Source organism: Pezoporus wallicus, unplaced genomic scaffold (assembly GCF_028554395.1).
Source record: "Pezoporus wallicus isolate ANWC-B61680 ecotype Strahan unplaced genomic scaffold, APGP_CSIRO_Pwel_v1 contig_3365, whole genome shotgun sequence".
Lineage (NCBI taxonomy): Eukaryota > Metazoa > Chordata > Aves > Psittaciformes > Psittacidae > Pezoporus > Pezoporus wallicus.
This window is the reverse complement of record NW_026640883.1, coordinates 5,387,731-5,404,064: the sequence shown is the minus strand read 5'-3', so window position 1 is coordinate 5,404,064 and position 16,334 is coordinate 5,387,731. Positions and strand designations below refer to the sequence as shown.

At 45.7% G+C, this 16,334-nt stretch overlaps 1 protein-coding gene across 33 annotated transcripts in view; it reads right to left on the bottom strand.

The window, feature by feature from the left end:
* Positions 1-16,334, bottom strand: part of TCF7L2 (transcription factor 7 like 2) — a 175,675-nt gene that overhangs the window by 113,835 nt on the left and 45,506 nt on the right. The window lies entirely within an intron of this gene.

Below are 16,334 nucleotides of genomic sequence, written 5' to 3'. Positions count from 1 at the left end.
AAGTATCCAGTAAAACCTCTGCTCTCAGGTATGCACATCCTCTCACTAAACTCACTGGAGGAGCCATTGCAACCCAGCCAGGTCACAAAGCAGAGCCCAAACCTTCCACCAAACAGGTGAAGTCTCGAGCTGGTACCCAGATTGCTGCATCAGAAGTGCTTGATTCTGACCAAGAGCAGCCCCACAGAGAAATTAGTTAATCCAAACAGACTTCTGCACAGTACACCTAAACATAACTTCAGACCAAGCTTTTCTCTCTGCACGGTACTTCACTGTGCCAGTTCAGCATAGTGTTAACATGTGATGCCTGAAAGCCCTGTATTGCGCTGGAAGAAATATGTACCACCACATACCTTCAGCCCCCTCCCAGCAGCTGTACACATAGATCAGGCCACTGCTGTTAAGCAGATCCTGTTTAAGCACTAGACTCTGGTTGATCTAACAGACCTACTCCTAAAAAATAGCTACATAAATGGTTATGGTTACCCATTCCTCCTGGCTTTTATTTATTTTTAGTCAGAGTAGCCTTGAGGTAGAACCGCACACAAACAACCCACCACCACTGCAGGCGAACAACGGGAGCCGTATCTAAATCTCCATGAAGGAAGGAAGGAGATCTGGTTCCATGCTTTCAGCACATCACTATCACATTTGCTCACGCATGCAAAACATTCACTAGCATGCAAGGCCTCTTTGCTGCAAGACCCTGGGCACCGAGGTGACCAAAAGTCACCGAGTCAGCAGGAGGCTGCATTACCAATTCCCATCGCTTGGAGGGCCTGAGATTTCTGAGCTACTGGAATGCAAATAAACAAAACCCATACTCTGGATTTGTGCCCCACACAAGTTCCTCAAGTTCCAAGAAGCCCTGATTTTATTCATCTTCACATTTGGGATTTGTGCAATGTGGACCAGAATGTTTCAGCACTTCTTAAAAACAAGAAATAAACCCCAAACAAACCAGAACTAGTCTACCATAAAGTGACATTTCTAACTCTGTAACTCAATTGCAAGCCTCCAGATATTTGATCACTTGCATCAAATCCCTGCTCTTCAATGTAGCTGACCACAACATAAATTTTAAAGTTGAGATGATGTTAAAGTAACTTTCTAACCCTTTGTGGTTTCAAAAAAAATGCTTAAAAATGCAACCCAAGTGCGCGGAAAATGCAACCAAAGCTTAATCTGACTGAGAGCTTCTTAACTTGAGGGGAAATCTGGTACGCTTCAGATTTGCAGATGGCACGATTAAACAAGTCAACTGCTAGATTTTTAGAAGTCCATCAGTCGTCTTAGTGATCATAACCCCACCACATAAAGGCAGGGTATGAGTTTATAGAAAGGGTCCTGATGGGTCACAGCTGCTACTGCTTCCTCAGGTTTTCCAGCCAGCTAGTGAAGTATTTATCCCTTCTTCCAAGGAAAATGTCCTCGCAGGATGTGTACTTCATGGTACATGACTGTGTTTCAAATGCTGCAACCATTCTGGAGAGTGAGAAGTTTGCTGCTACCACAGCTAAAGCACTTACAAGAACCTGCCAGCTCAAACAGTGGCACTTCAGGAAATGGCCACTAAGCTATTACCCACCAAAATAAACCAACCACCCTCATTTTTCCATGACCACTTCATGGTCACGAGCAACCCTGGAATATTCCTACAACCATGACAACCCATGAAGGAGCCCAGGTCAGCAGCTGTCCTAAAAACACAAGCCAGGAAACACGAGGGCTTCTCGGAGACTGGCCCAAGGGCAGACTGGGGCACTGAAAGAGCAGCATGAGCAAGCTCACATGAGACCCCATCCAGTCACTAATTATTACAGGGATTATAAAGCCTTCAGGACTGTCAGTTCTGCTGGTTTTTACTAGCAATAAATTCCTTTATAAGAAACAGAGCAAGAGCTATGGTTGCTTCTGCTCCACCTCGATCTCACAAGAGCCCATGCTTTCAGCACGGGTGCTCCCACACCAGGCTGACCAGTTTAATTGCAAGATGGAAGTTGCAGAAGTTCTTACTGCTACTTTGCTTTTCTGCTTTTAAAACCCTTTAGGCTGAGCTCCCAGTGAAGTCCTTCTTTTAACCCTGCCTGGCAAAGAGGATCCAGAAAGTCTTACAGAGCAACAGAAAAAGTAGCCAAAGCTGTTTCTCCTCTTGGACATGCACATGAAGCCTAGGAATGGTCCAAACTCAGCGGGCTCAGTTTTGCACAGACATAGCTTCCATTTGCACCAGTGGCTAACACACCAGTGGGGGAAAAAATACAAGTAAAATAAACAGTCCCCATGGAACGCAGTAACACGCAAGGGTCAACAAAGCAACCTCCATGAGCTCTACCAAGTGGCCAGGATCCAGAACAGCATCCCATCCCCACTAAGGGCGATATGTTCTGTCTGTCAGATAAACAGAGAGGGCCAGAGCCCGCAGCCAACGCCTGCATCATGTTAACGAACCCACAGCTTCAACTCTGTAAAAGAAAAGAGTCCAATCTGCTGGTTTCAAAACACCAGCCCCGTTGATAAAGTATGAAATATTAGCATTGTTTAAGGTGACGAGCCCGACTCAAGGCCTCCCCATCCAAGAATTGTCATGCCTGTAACACAATATTGATGTGGTGGCTTATAATTCTTACTTTACATAAAAGCTTCATTGTGTGCCAAATTCAATCTCCACAGGCTACCTGAGCCACAGATTTTTACAAGTCTACATTTCAGCGCTGTGAGTCTACAATACACATAATTTTCAATTATGTTAGGGCAGAACAGGATCACTGCCTATATAACATTACTGGTTGGAGGAAATGAGACTCAGCCCTACTGCCGAGAGAGCTAACTGGATCCAGATGGCGGGCCGAGCGAGGCAGCGTCCGAGGGAGCGACGTCGCAGCAGCCTCCCCCCTCCACAACTCTCTCTTGCACAATGGAAGGAAACGCCAAGCCATGGCTGGGGCTGGGAGCTGGGACAGGAGGATGCTTGGACAGAGGGGAGTCGCAGCATGGCGTTGGGAGGGCAGAGGAGGAGAGGGGAGACGCGTGATTGCTTTCACAGGTTTACTACAGCCACCCTACGCTGTGATAGTCTTATTAAAGAGGAGAAAAATTAAGTCCTGTTACAGCAAAGAGGTAAATCCTTTCCTTCCTCAAGCAACTAAATAGCAGGAAATCCTCTTCTCTGGGCCCTAAATGCAGATTTGAGCCAGACGGTTCCTCTGATTTGCAAGGAGTCCACACAAATCCAAAGCCGACTTTCCCAGCCTTCTGACACTGCCTTTACATTCCTGCACCAGGGGGGAAGGGTAGGAGGGAGGGAAGTTCCCACCATCCTGCTCCTGCAAACGCTGGACATGGGCTCGCTCCTCTCCCGCTTCTGTGTCTCAGTGTGGAAACTCGGACTTGCCTGTACAAACACTGAACTTTTCAACAAATTAACTCTAACAAATCTGTGCACATTATTCCGGAGCAGAACTGTTGAAACGGGCTCTGCTGGCCTGCTTTTAACGTTTTTTTTACATGTCATCTTGGCGTTAGTGTTTTATTCCCTGTTTAACAATATGATCTGATGGGGATCATTAGCATGTGTGTGTGTTTAAGAAAAAAAAAAAAAAGAAGTTTTATGGCAAGTCTCAGAGAGCTTAAGCAAATTAATTGTTAAGCTCCAGGCCTCCGCACAAAAATTAAAACACGTATGGGGCGAGCATACTTGAGAGAAACCAAAGCTTTTAAAAAGGCTGTTAAATTGTCAGCACAAGGGAAAAGGCAAATGATTTGAACAGCACAGATTCCTTCTGTAGAAGGGGAACAAAAATGACCTAAACCACTCTACTCTTCACTCGTATGAGCATCACGTCCGCACCTCCATCTGCAGCCAGAAGGTCCTGCGAAGCACAGACCCACTGAGAGCAGTTTTGCATGCCCACCCTGCAAATACCTCCTAAAGTGGCTGCCTTCCTGGGCAGCAGTAGGGCAAATAAACATATTTCCCAAGGTTTCACGGCAGAGTTGGTCAAAAGCAGCTAAAATTCACACTGGAAACTAGAGGAGTTCAGTGGAAACTCCTACCCAGAGCCAGCAGCCACCCCCATGCAGGCTCGCAGCCCTGATGGAAGGGATGGCACAGAGCTCACAGGTGTTTCCGGCACTGGTGTCCAACCTGGATCTGCTCCCTTGTCAGGCTATTGTTTTCACTGCTGGAATGCCCTACAAGTGATGTCCCACAGCATATAAATACATAGACTCCATTAAAAAAATAAAGCTGTATTTTTAAGCTGAGGCAAAGCTGCACAATGCTTCCCAGCTCAGGTTTCCTGCAGCTGGTGTGTATTAGCTCCCAGGAACTGGAACAAGCAGGAGCAGGGCTCCTGGAGCCTGCTTCATGCTAGGGGACTCCAATACTTCCCCTCACCATGGGACCACATCTCCACCTTCAGAGTCTGCACTTCCTCCCTGCATCTCAACATGCCATGCAAGCGGAAATATTCCTGGTCTTGCTGTTATTAGTCTCTCCCTTGGCCAGCACAGCAGAATCACATGGAAGTACACACCTGGGTATCAACCCCGAAGTTCAGGAGTTTCTGTGATAATTAACAACTCCTCTGGGAGGGGGCATAGAATCACAGAACAGTTAGGGTTGGAAAGCACCTTAAGATTATCTAGGCAGATTTCAACCAGAGATAGTCCAGTAGCAACACAGGAGACCCAATGTCGAGGAGAGGGCTGAGCTATATGGGGAATTTGTTAGGAACAAAGACAAAGCTTAATGAGACTGCAATTGCTCTCTGAAGACAAGAATAACAGTTGCAAAAGGATAATCACTTGGTACCTACAAAGAAAGGCCTGCAACCTACTGGTGTTCCCACTTAAGTCAGAAGACAAAGCCTCTAAGGACTTAAAAGTAGACCCTCAGCTCCTGCTCTATCCCTTCATTTACCTCAACCTCTTATTTTTGGTCTTCAGTTACCATCTTGCTTGTAGAGGTGTGCAGTGGGAGAGCAAAACCTGAAGCATTCATTTTGAATAACCGAAGGAGATTGCTGAAGGGACTTTAAAAGGGCCTCCAATTCCTTGCAGATCTGCAATGTCTGGAATTTTTTGTATGAGAAGTAGTGGACACCACCCACGACGTTCAGCCCCTCTACAGAATATGTAATATACTACAACGAGGCACAAGGGAGCTGCTCAAAATGAGAGCAACGAAGCTCATTTCAATGAGACTGATCCTTTCCACACAAAAAGATTTCCCCACAGCTCTCAAGAAATGAAAGCGTGAAATTGTAAAAACACGGAAGTATTTATCACATATTTCCACTTTTTTTAAACTAATATCACCCTTTAAACTATTGCAACACTGAAAAAAAGAAAACTAAAAATACAGAAATAGGGATAAAGGGAAAAAAGGAACTAAGTGTTGTGTACCTGCACAGACACATGCACATAAGGCATTAAGCATTTAAAATACCACTTATTCACCAGCACTGGTATCAGCCAAGCCATCTTGTGCTATATTCCTGAACAAGATATTTCTAGTGCCTTGAATTTCCCTGTTATTGAGAACTTGAGTGACCTTGCCTCCTTCCCTTCCAGTAATACACAAGAGTCCCTGAAATGGGGGCCTTGAGTTGCTCATTTTAATATTCGCCTGTGCCTTTGTCACATCGCTCAAGTGCTTCTAGGGCATGAAAAAGGAGAAGGCCGAGTCCTCCACAGCATTAAACTTACAGAAAAGTGTTAGTGATTGAACAGTTTGAGATAATGTCAAAGGAGGGATGCCTGAGAGCAGGAATCCTGCGATCTGGAAGTGCCCCACTGACGACACAGAGCAATCGGGCACAAGACAATGGGCAAGAGAATGCCTGTTTTGGGGTGGAACAAAGCACAAAGAAATAGTTCAAGCTCCATGGGCACCTCAACAACTGCTGTTCCCTCCTGGGTGAGCACTCCGAGAGGAGATGGAGGCATGTCCCAGAAGCACCACATCAGTTGCTTTCTCCTGACTAACCACCAGGCTCTGTGTCCTCACAGCACACACAGCTCTTCTCCCACATCCTGGATGAGATGCAATGTAGCAACTACATCTCATTAATAATGCCACACACCAGCACTACTTACATGTTTTTTCTATATCCAGTGATAAGGGCACAGAGGAGGCTGCCATGGGAGAAAGCTAAAGAGAATAACCAGAAGCTTCCTTAGAAATCATTGCCTATGAAAGTTCAAGCAAATTCAGATAAGAATTTCCTCATTCTGCCACAGATGAAAGGCATTCTCGCCATTAGTTCTACTGGAGTAAAACATGAGGATTGCTTCTAATGAATGCGAGGTTGTAGATTACTGCCAAATTCTAAGGTATTGGTACTGAGCATGAAGGAGCTAAGTAAAGGCTCACTGGCTACTGCAGGAATTCAAGGTCACTTTCTTAGCTTTACAAGAGGAAGAGTTTTCATGTGACACAGAAGTACAGCATTACGTCCTGCAGTTCACATGGCATCTCAGCAAAACAACTGCAGGCAGTGTTTCTTGAGCCTGCGTGGAGCTTGGGAAAGCACCATCACTTTTTCACATTTCATCTGAAAGCTGCCACAGTCCCCACTGAACAGACCAGCAAACTCACCTAGTACTATCTGCATGTCTATAAAGTACTGTTCCAAAAGGCAGATGCAAATAAAAAGCGTAACTTCAGTCAAGGAGCAAGGACAAGCTTAATCTACTTAAAACCCCAACTTCTTCATCTTCAAACTACTCTCCTCAGATTTTCCCTGCAACCTGCTCTGTTCCATTCAAGCATAGAGTTTCCCCTAGAGAAAGAATGGGACAGTCATGAAAACTCAACAAGGTCTTTCTGTAGATAAGGCTTGTTTAGATTCAGCAAAGCTTAACCAGCCTCCAAGACTCACCAAACAATTTGATGTACAGACCCACATTCAATTTCTGTTCCTGGCAATCTCCCAGAGAGTGAGAGAACAATTGGTAACCAGTGTTTGCATGAAGTCCAAGAATGCATTTTATGGTCTATAAAGTATAATTCCTTTCCTCCCCATTAAATGAAGACAGTAAAAATATCTGACAGCATGCTAGAGACAGAGAACACGGCACTGAACTACCTCCATTGTAACAGTACGGCTGCTCCAGGGGAACCTTGCCTCCCTTGAAACTTTCCAACTCTGTTCAGAGCATAACTCCATCTGTAAAGGAGGTTCTGCAAAGCTTGAAGCTCTTTATACTCAGTGGACAACCAGCCTGGTTCTGCTTCAACACTGCAGAAGGTATCTGCCCTGTCCTGCTCCCCTCATGCCTTACCACATGGATCTGTGGCACAGGACAGCCCACATCTTCCCTTCACCTCTGTCATGGACCAGCCCTACCTGCCTTCCTCATTTGCTGCTATCATCAGACTGACAGTTGCCCAATCTGTTCTCTCAAATTTCCTACTTGTAGGAGGAAAAAATCCTGATCTGGGTTTTTATGCTGCAGAGGGATGGAGGAGGAGGAGGAGAAGGGCTGGCTGTGGCAGCAGCCTGGCTGAATGGCGGTGCCTCAGCAAAGCAGCCCACAAGACCCACTACAAGCTGTTTGTCACACACTTTCTATGAGGAGCCACACAAGTCCAGAAGCCTCAGTTTACAAAATCTGAGCCAAAAGAAGGTCAATTTATAAAGCACTTGGCACCTGCAGCTATTAGAAGCCAAGCAGACCCATGACAAGGGCAAGATGGGAGAAGGATGCCCCCCACAAGTCACATCCACCTCCAAAGGGGCCTCTCAGACTATCAGCGTTGTTTGCAGTTATTTCATCACTCTTTGATCCAAATTCTCATCTCAGGTCCTGTGAAGTACCTGTGAATGGGATGGGCGTGATCCCAGAGTAAAGATGCTTCAGAAGAATTTAGCTGTTCACTTGTTATTGTAATGTCGCCTAACGGGGGTTTTACTAAAAGAGTCATATTTTCTCCTGCTGTTGGGTAAGTGAAACTCATGACTTGAATCACTACCACAAAAATTCCTGCCAATGTAGCAATTCTGGGTGAACTGCCGGGAGCCACTCTCTAGTAAACCCAGCACATTTCAGACCCAATTTCCTGTCGCCTCCCTTGTGGTTTTTATGTGCGATTGGGTCTTCCATGCGATGAGGGGTTACTGCAGAATAGATGGCTCCAAGGGTTTCAAGCCCTCATGAAAACCAAGAACTTGCAAAATTCTCTTTCCCCAGGGTTGCTAGCTTTTGCCTTTTTTAAAACAAACCCAAGAAGTTAACTCAGAAATGTAACCTAAAGGCAACCTCAGGAAAAAGTCCCGGAGATAACACTGAAACCAGCAATATTCTGACCTCCTAGGAGAAGCTGAGAAGGTTGCTCTTGAGGTTATTTTGTTTTTCAGAGAGCCTGCAGAAAAAAAAACTTTCCACTGCATCATATCCTGGTCCACATTCCTCACCATAATCTTTCAGCTCAGATGCATGGAGATGTCTTTGAAAGATGTAAAAGAGGTCAAAAGTCCCATCAGCTAATTGCACTGCCAAGAAACAAAACTCACGGGCTGGGATTTGTGTCAGACTGACCTTCTGCAAGACCAGATACTCCTCTGAATAAAACCCTTTCGCTGCCTCCGCCAGAATCCTCCTGCCACTCAAGTATCATCTTGCTGTAACAAATTACTCCTAACCCAGGATTACAGCTCTTTCCAAATCCCTCCTAGAGAGCTGGGAAAGAAACGTTCCCTCCTAGGATCTGGCACCAGTTGTTTCCCTTATCAATAATCCTGCGATTTGCTTATCTGAGGGCATTAGTCCATGGGTCCAGCAAGACTCCTCACACCCATTTTCCTTCCGAACGCAAGGTGGAAATCTCAACTGTCCATCAGAAGATGAAGGTTTGCCTTCAGATACCCATGGAAAGACATCCCGTCTGGCCAGAGGCAAAGCTGACTCCTGGTTAAGTAGGAAGAATTATATTTAGGCAGAGAACTAAGTGAATCATTTGGGATGAAAGCAAAAAGCAAACAAATGAAGTATTCACTAAATCTGTGCTGTTACCTCTTGTTCCTGGGCAGCCACCCTGTGTATTTATATTCTGGTTTCCTCCAGCACCACCAACACAATGCAATACACACTTATGGTATTTAAATGAAGTATTTTTAAAATATTCACTGTTGAATCATCAGCCACACAAACTCTTCCTCAAGAACAAATAAAACCTTGGGTTTGCTTAAAGGAGATGCAGACAGAACAGACGCTAAACCAAATATGGTCCAGAGTTGACAACACTGAATTGCACTTATTAAAATGTGTAACTTCGTTTCATTGGGATGCCTTTTAAGTAAGTCCAGATCCTGCAAATTCCCAATAAAGGTGTGGCATGCCTCCAGAAAGGCATTTTGAGTTTTCATGTAACAATAAGCTATGCATTAAATTTAAGCGACTTTTGTTAAATGAGCGCATTTTAGGGACAATTATGTACAAAACACACTAGTACAAGTTTTGGAGACGTGATCTTTTTTATTCAGAGAGATAATTTCTCCTTAGACAAAACAACTACGCTGGCATGCATATCCACCCCCTGCACTAACGCGACTAGAAACAAAAGTCAAACAGCACAGTGCACCAACACAAGATAATCCTTTTGGTTTTAAAGGATTGGGGAGGAAAACCCTTCTTTTTAAACAACAAATCAAAAACATACACTGCTCCATGTAACTATAGAAAAAAGAAAAACCAGATTTTCTCCTTCATAGCGAAAAATGCAACGTGCATGAGCTTGCATTTTTCCTCTCAAAGGGCAGGGGGAAGAGAAGCAGGATAAAAAAAAAAAACAAAAAAAACAACCTTGTAATGTCAAAGAATTCCATGTAGAAATGCTGGGGCCTCTTCCCATGGAAAAGGGTATCAGCAGCTCTGCAACAGCTCGTGTCCTGGAGGGACTCTGCCCCATGCGCCAAATACTTGCGGTTGTGGAAGAGGTTTGTTTTGGAGAGGTGAGGGTTGCTTTTCTGCAGCAGCTCGGCAGCAAACACCTAACTCGTGGCCCCGGGGAGCAGCGCCCGCTCCCGCAGACACAACACACCCGCGCTCCCCAGATTGGCATTTGTCACACGTACATGCCACAGCCCCGAAGTTAAAACACAGGAGTCATCAGAGCAGCCCTGAGCGCACAAATCTGTAAATAGCCAAAAACGCTGCTCTTGTTGCTAAATATAGCACAGGCATTTTGAACTGGCTGGCCCGCAAGGCAACTTTTCTATTTATTTGTTTTAAAGACCATGGGTTGGGAACACTGAGTGGTTTTAAGGCTGTTCATGTATATTACATTTCTGCTCCCTCTCTCGACATGAATATGCAAAATAACACCCCAAAATTTAAATGAACTTAACAGGTTATAGAAAAACAACTTCCACATAAAAGAGCCACAAAGCCCTATTTGGCTTTGCCGTGCGAGTGAAGTCTGCTCCAGGGATGGTAGATCAGGTTCATACAGAGTTAAATGCAGAACAGTTTCAATGCACCACTCTGGTACAACCAGTAAATGTCTTGCTCCCCATAAGAGCTCTCCCCAGGATCAGGTACATCACTGCTCAGCCATTTGGAGGGATGGATGGGGAGGCCAGGGCTGCTCAAGAGAAGAGGAGACCCCTGACTGCCCCTGCAGCTGAGGAATGCTTGTGGAACACCGTGCTCCCAAGGAATAGACAAAACAGGGATGTGCATCCGCTTGCCCTCCCAAAAGCCAGCACAGGGCAACCTATTCACTACTAAATCCTGGGAGTTCAGCCCTGGCTCATACTTTTCCTTTGCAGAAGGGCTTGAGCTAGGGGTGCAACAAGCCCGTGCAAGAGAAGAGGGCAGGAATCCCTGGGGAAAGGCTCTGGGAGATGACAGCCCAGCCCTGGACCACCCAGGAGCCAGTCTATGAAAGAGTACTCACCTATGGGACGCTCTCTGAAAGCCAGCGGCCCTGCCCAGGCACTGGGGCATCAGTACTGACCTGAGGGGAGGTCCAGGGTGAGGATGAGGGTATACACCAGCCCCCCATGGTCCCACTGGGAGACACACGAAGACGTCAGTAGCACCAGAGCATTCACACGCCTGCACTAAGAGCCCTGGACCCACAAGTGTCAAATGAATATTTCAGGCTTTAGCCTTACCTGAAACTGATAAAAAAACAGTAGCTATTCAAGGTTTGTTACAGCTGTACAGCTGTCTTAGAGGAAAAAAGGGTTTTTTCTTAGCGGGGGGGGGGGGGGGGGGGGGGGGGGGGGAAGGGGCTGCATCGGCAGCTCCACTAGCCAGAGGCACTTTGCAAGGAGGAAAGTAGAACTCAAGATGTGGGCAGGCCTCAGGTTTCAGAGCCTCAGGGTACGTCCAAGAGACACCCGACATATTTACTGAACAGCCAAGAAAGCAAAGGCTCCAGTCTCACAACATTTTATAACCTTATTGTGGACACTTATATTTTATAAGTTCTTGAGGTTGAAGAGGCTGGGGCGGGGAAGGACACAACAAGCTGTGTTAGCTGCCTGGTGGGGTTTTGAGAGGCGTTTCTGTTTTTCAAAGATGAGGTAGGATGACTGCATACAAGGGTAATTATAAATGAAGCAAGTGAGGATCAATGAGCTCCCTTTCACAGCAATAGCTTATTTTTTTAAATCACAACACAGCATTTCTGCTCTATTTCCAAGCCAAATTCGTCTAAAGGAGGAATGAGAGGAAGAAAAACCCTAAACAGATTCAGATTACGAATCGTTCCTAAACAGATTTTTGAGAGCATTAATAGACTGCGTAGGACAGTGAGTTGAAGTCAGTGTTTCTGCATGCTGTACAGCTAACCTGATAACCTCAGAAGCGACCTTTCATCTCAACAGACCTGCATACAAAAGGTCATTACAGTGCACCCTGCTCCCACTAAGGAGCATACCTCTCACAAGTAACATCAGGCTTATTAAGGAACATGTGATGATACAATAGCTGCTGATCTACTGGAGGTTATTATTATTCTCCTCCTGCCCCCTTATAAACAACACTGGGATTTGCAATGTATAGTTTGAAGGATGTTACCTACAGAGCACAGGTAACTCAGACAGCCCTGTCCTCCCTGATCCACAGGTCATCCTTCCCAGGAAAGTCTTCCAGTGATGGCTACGAGGGGTAGCCCAAATATTGCAGAAATAAACCTCTGATCGTGTATGAGCTTAATCACAATAATTAGTTGCATTCTGTTAAAAAGAAAGTGAAATGATTATTTATCCAGCAAGCAGGAGGAGAACAGCAAAGGAAAAACGCAGGATCTCAATGCAATCATCCACGACCTCTTCCTTTCCCATTGGTCCAGAAGATTGGCAGCTCCTGCAAGACCCACTTCGGGCTGTCATTCTGTGGAGCTGGATGTTTTGCCATTGCTTCTGAATGATAATTGGCTCAAAAATTAACACACCTCGCTGTCCCTGAAGAAAGAGCCCTGTGGTCTCATCCAATGGGGTCATTACCCGCCAAAGCATTCCGTATTTCCTCGAGAGAGCACAAACGTCCTGAACCCCCCCCACATTTCACTTAATTCACTCAACAGAGCAAAGTATTCAGGTCAGGGTTTTTCCAAGAAGCAGTAAGGACTTGGGTGCCTGATTTGCTTTGCTCCTTTGTGAATCCCATCTCCTGCTCTTGGGGACTGATTTAAGACGCACACTGAAGCTATGCTCGAAAGGTCAAAAATTTGCAGAAATCTAGCAACTAATACTTTTTTCTAAGCAAATCTACAGAAGTCAGAGTCCTATCAGACAAAGTGCTTTCACCCAAAGTAATAAACTCAGAAAGGAGGTTTAAAATTAAGGCCATTAACTCTTCTCCTCATCCAAGACTCCTATTTAACTGGATGAAGAAGAACACGCCTCTGACTAGGGACTAACTGTACCCTTGGTGCATCTCTCTCATACAAATGTGTCTGAAAACAAATTAATTCCTTCAGTTTTACTTTACTATAGAGTTTAACACATCAATCATTCCATGTACGTACACATCAAAATACACTGCAGATAAACCCACATCCTGTCAATTCTGCGTAACAATGCTTTAAACTTGTAAGTATATGAGGCCAACTCATCCACAAGTGTCAAGCACCTCAGAGAAGTTGCTGGAGTCCAGTGTTTTGTCCCTCAGAAACTGATTCCAACACCATTACCACTAGGGCCAAGTTATTAACCACTTCTGACTATCCTGTGCCGACTAGTAGCTTCCATCTCATATGATACCCCAAACCATGCAGAAAAGGGGCTGGTTGTGCACCACCACACAAAATTCCCCACCTTATCTGCAGCGCATTTAAAGCGGGAGGGGAAAAGGAGAGTATCAAAGCAACTTAGACAGAATGGAGGACACCAAAATAGCAGATGGCAATGCAAAAAGGGATGGACCAGCCATTCACCCACGCCATCAGCAGCATTTCAAAACAGAAGTGTGAAGGGAATTACAAAGAATAAGATCTGGCACGGTGAAGTCCATACTATGCTTTGGGCAGGGAGTGGTTAGGAATTTGTTTTCATTGTTATTATTACTACTATTTTTAAAAGAAGGGGAAGGTAACTCTTTGCCAACAGACTTCAGCTTAATCATTTTGAAAAAGGAGAAAACCCAGACATGACAAAGGCCAGGCAAGCTGCAGGACAGGGCTGCAAGGGTACATACGTAGCCACCACAAGCTGTCGGTACCACCGACTAAAGCAGCTCCGTTGCCAACCATCCCACTTCTTTCTCCCGTACACGAGGAATTGCAAATGAAATGAACTAAAAAGTAACAAAACAAACCGACAAGCCTGCCCTTCAGTAGGGCCTAGATTAATTGTGAATGCAAATGAAGCCCTTCTGCAGCACTAGGGTCCATTCCCAGGGAAATGCGTCCGCTCGCCTCTGTTTACTCCGGCTCCAGCAATGCAGCACAACCTTCAGTCAAGCTATTAACTTGAACGTTGAACTTCACAGCACTGGCTGTCTTTCTCAGCCATTCTTTTGATGTTACCTCCAAAGCAAAAGATCAAAGACTTTGAGTGTGGTGAGGGGAAGTCCCAGGCTCTTAGCCTACCAGCCTGTGATATATGTTAAAATCCTAGCCAAAAGAGAGAGCGAAGGGAAAAAGAAAGGAAAAGCCAGCAAAGAAAGCACCCTGGCAGAGCAGTGACATGAGGAAGCGACACAGCAAAATCCACGTGCCACATCTACCTGGGGTCACAACCCAGAAATGGGGCTCGTTTCTCTAACCCTGTGCATTCTGGCAGTACTGGGCTGCTCCCTAAAATTTGCAGCTTCCCCATCACCCCTTCTGCCATGAAGCTGCACCTTGCACGCTGCCCTGAGAGACAACGGATGCATGCCAGCAGCACATCCCTAATGAGAAAAGCATCCCCAGCCCTACGCTGTGCAAACACACATGCTTTGTGGGATGGGGGAGAGACTACACAGGACCAGGGCTCTGCGAGACATTGAATTTCCACATCCGCCACAGGCTCCTGAGCCATCCTGAATGAGTCACAGAAAAATAAACCCTTCGCCTCAGCCTTCCTGCTTGTAAAACACGGATAATATCGCCCTGCCAGGATAACAGCCTATTCTTCCTTGTGGGGCCCCGAGCAAAAGGCCGTGCTGCTATCTGCAGGGGTCCAAGTCCATGCACCCCTCACGTGTCAGCACACCCCAGGAAGGAGGGGAAACCCATAGCCACAGCACATCCCTGGGGATGGGCAGCTCACACATCCCTGCGTAGGTGCAGGGGATGCTGAAGAAGGGGCTGCGTGGGGACAAGGCGGCTTCTCCCTTGTCTCACCACCGTTTCCCTGGAGCAGACCTGGATGCCTTTGGGAAGGCTGGTCCTGCAGGAAAACATCTAGAAAGCAACTGCTTTTCCCCTCCCTCAGCCTATTTTTTTTTGTTTATTTGTGGGTTTTGGGGATTTGTATTATTTTTATTTTAGCCATGTGTGTAGAAGGGCACAGGGAGGGGGTGATCTTATAGATGTATGTATTTTTTTCTACTTTAAGATTCTGTCCAATCATCTTCCCCTTCCTGAGGCTTTTTCAGGGTTTATTTATATTCCCATAACACACAACAGCATTCCAGATTTAGACGGTGACACTTGCTTGACACAGTCAAAAGTGGATCCAATGCAGCCTGTCTGCCAAACCAAGCCCCTCATCCATCAGCTGAAGTCCTTTCACTGCAGGGTCATGAAGGAATCACGGACTGTTTTTCATTCCTTTCTACCAATGTCCCTCCTAACTCTAGAAACCAAAACCCTCTTATGCTTGTCAGCTCCTCCTCTTCCCCACCCCCGCGAATTCAGCTCTTGGCATTCACCAGCATAAAAAGCCATGGGATTCAAAACAGAAATTCTTCAAAACAGAATTCATGGCATTAAGCAGCAAGCAGGATATTCTGATTTTATTGTACTTTACTTACTCGTGCTTAGCTCTAATCCTCACTCCCTAGACAGGGGGCTCACTCTCGCTGTCAGCGAAGTCGATAGGAATTTGGCTATTGACTTCAATGGAAGTGGGATCAGATCCTCACATCTGTTGCACAGGGCAAGCAATATGCACAGGGAAAAAATAAATAGATAGGGAAAGGGAAAAAAAAAGGAAAAATAAAGAGAAAAACCTCAACGCTGCACTGTGAAACGATAAATGAGCTCGGATCAGGTCTGCAAGTTAAGAGATGCAGCGGAGCTCTGAATCAGCAAACCCCAGGTAACATCACCAATTCCTCGACCAATTCCTCCTTTTTTAAAAGGCAATTCAAACTACCACAGGAAAAAAGTATTAAAAAGAAATAAAACCCCAAACCACAACAAAAAATAACCCTCCAGACAGCTTCTAATACAGAAGGTCCAGCTAGCCTCTTAGCAAAGCTTTTTCATGAGAGGAATCCCTCAGCTCCCTTCCCAGCCATCCTCTCCCTGGGGTTGGAGCACAGAGCAAGTGGATCTGGTAGGCACAGGCGAGGAAGTGGCAGATCTCAGGCCGCAGAAGATGGAGCAGTGTGAGAAGTCAAGTACCAGTTGCTGCTCCACAGCACGAGAAGGATCCAAAGTAAACAAGACCTAGATCTGGAATGTGATCTTGCCCTGCGTCACAGCCCCGCAATAATGCACCAGGAGTCAGGATTTCTTGGCATTAACCACACTATCAGCAATAAACAAGCCTGTTCTCTAGAGCTACAAGGGACACAAAGTGAGTTGGGGAGGGAAGGAAGCAGGAAAAAAAGACATTTAAAAGATGCAATTATCTGTATATCAGCCAAAAAACCTATATAAAATGAACAGCAAAGAAGCAACTGCCAAAACTGGGATGGGAAGAAAGAAAGTAAGATACTGG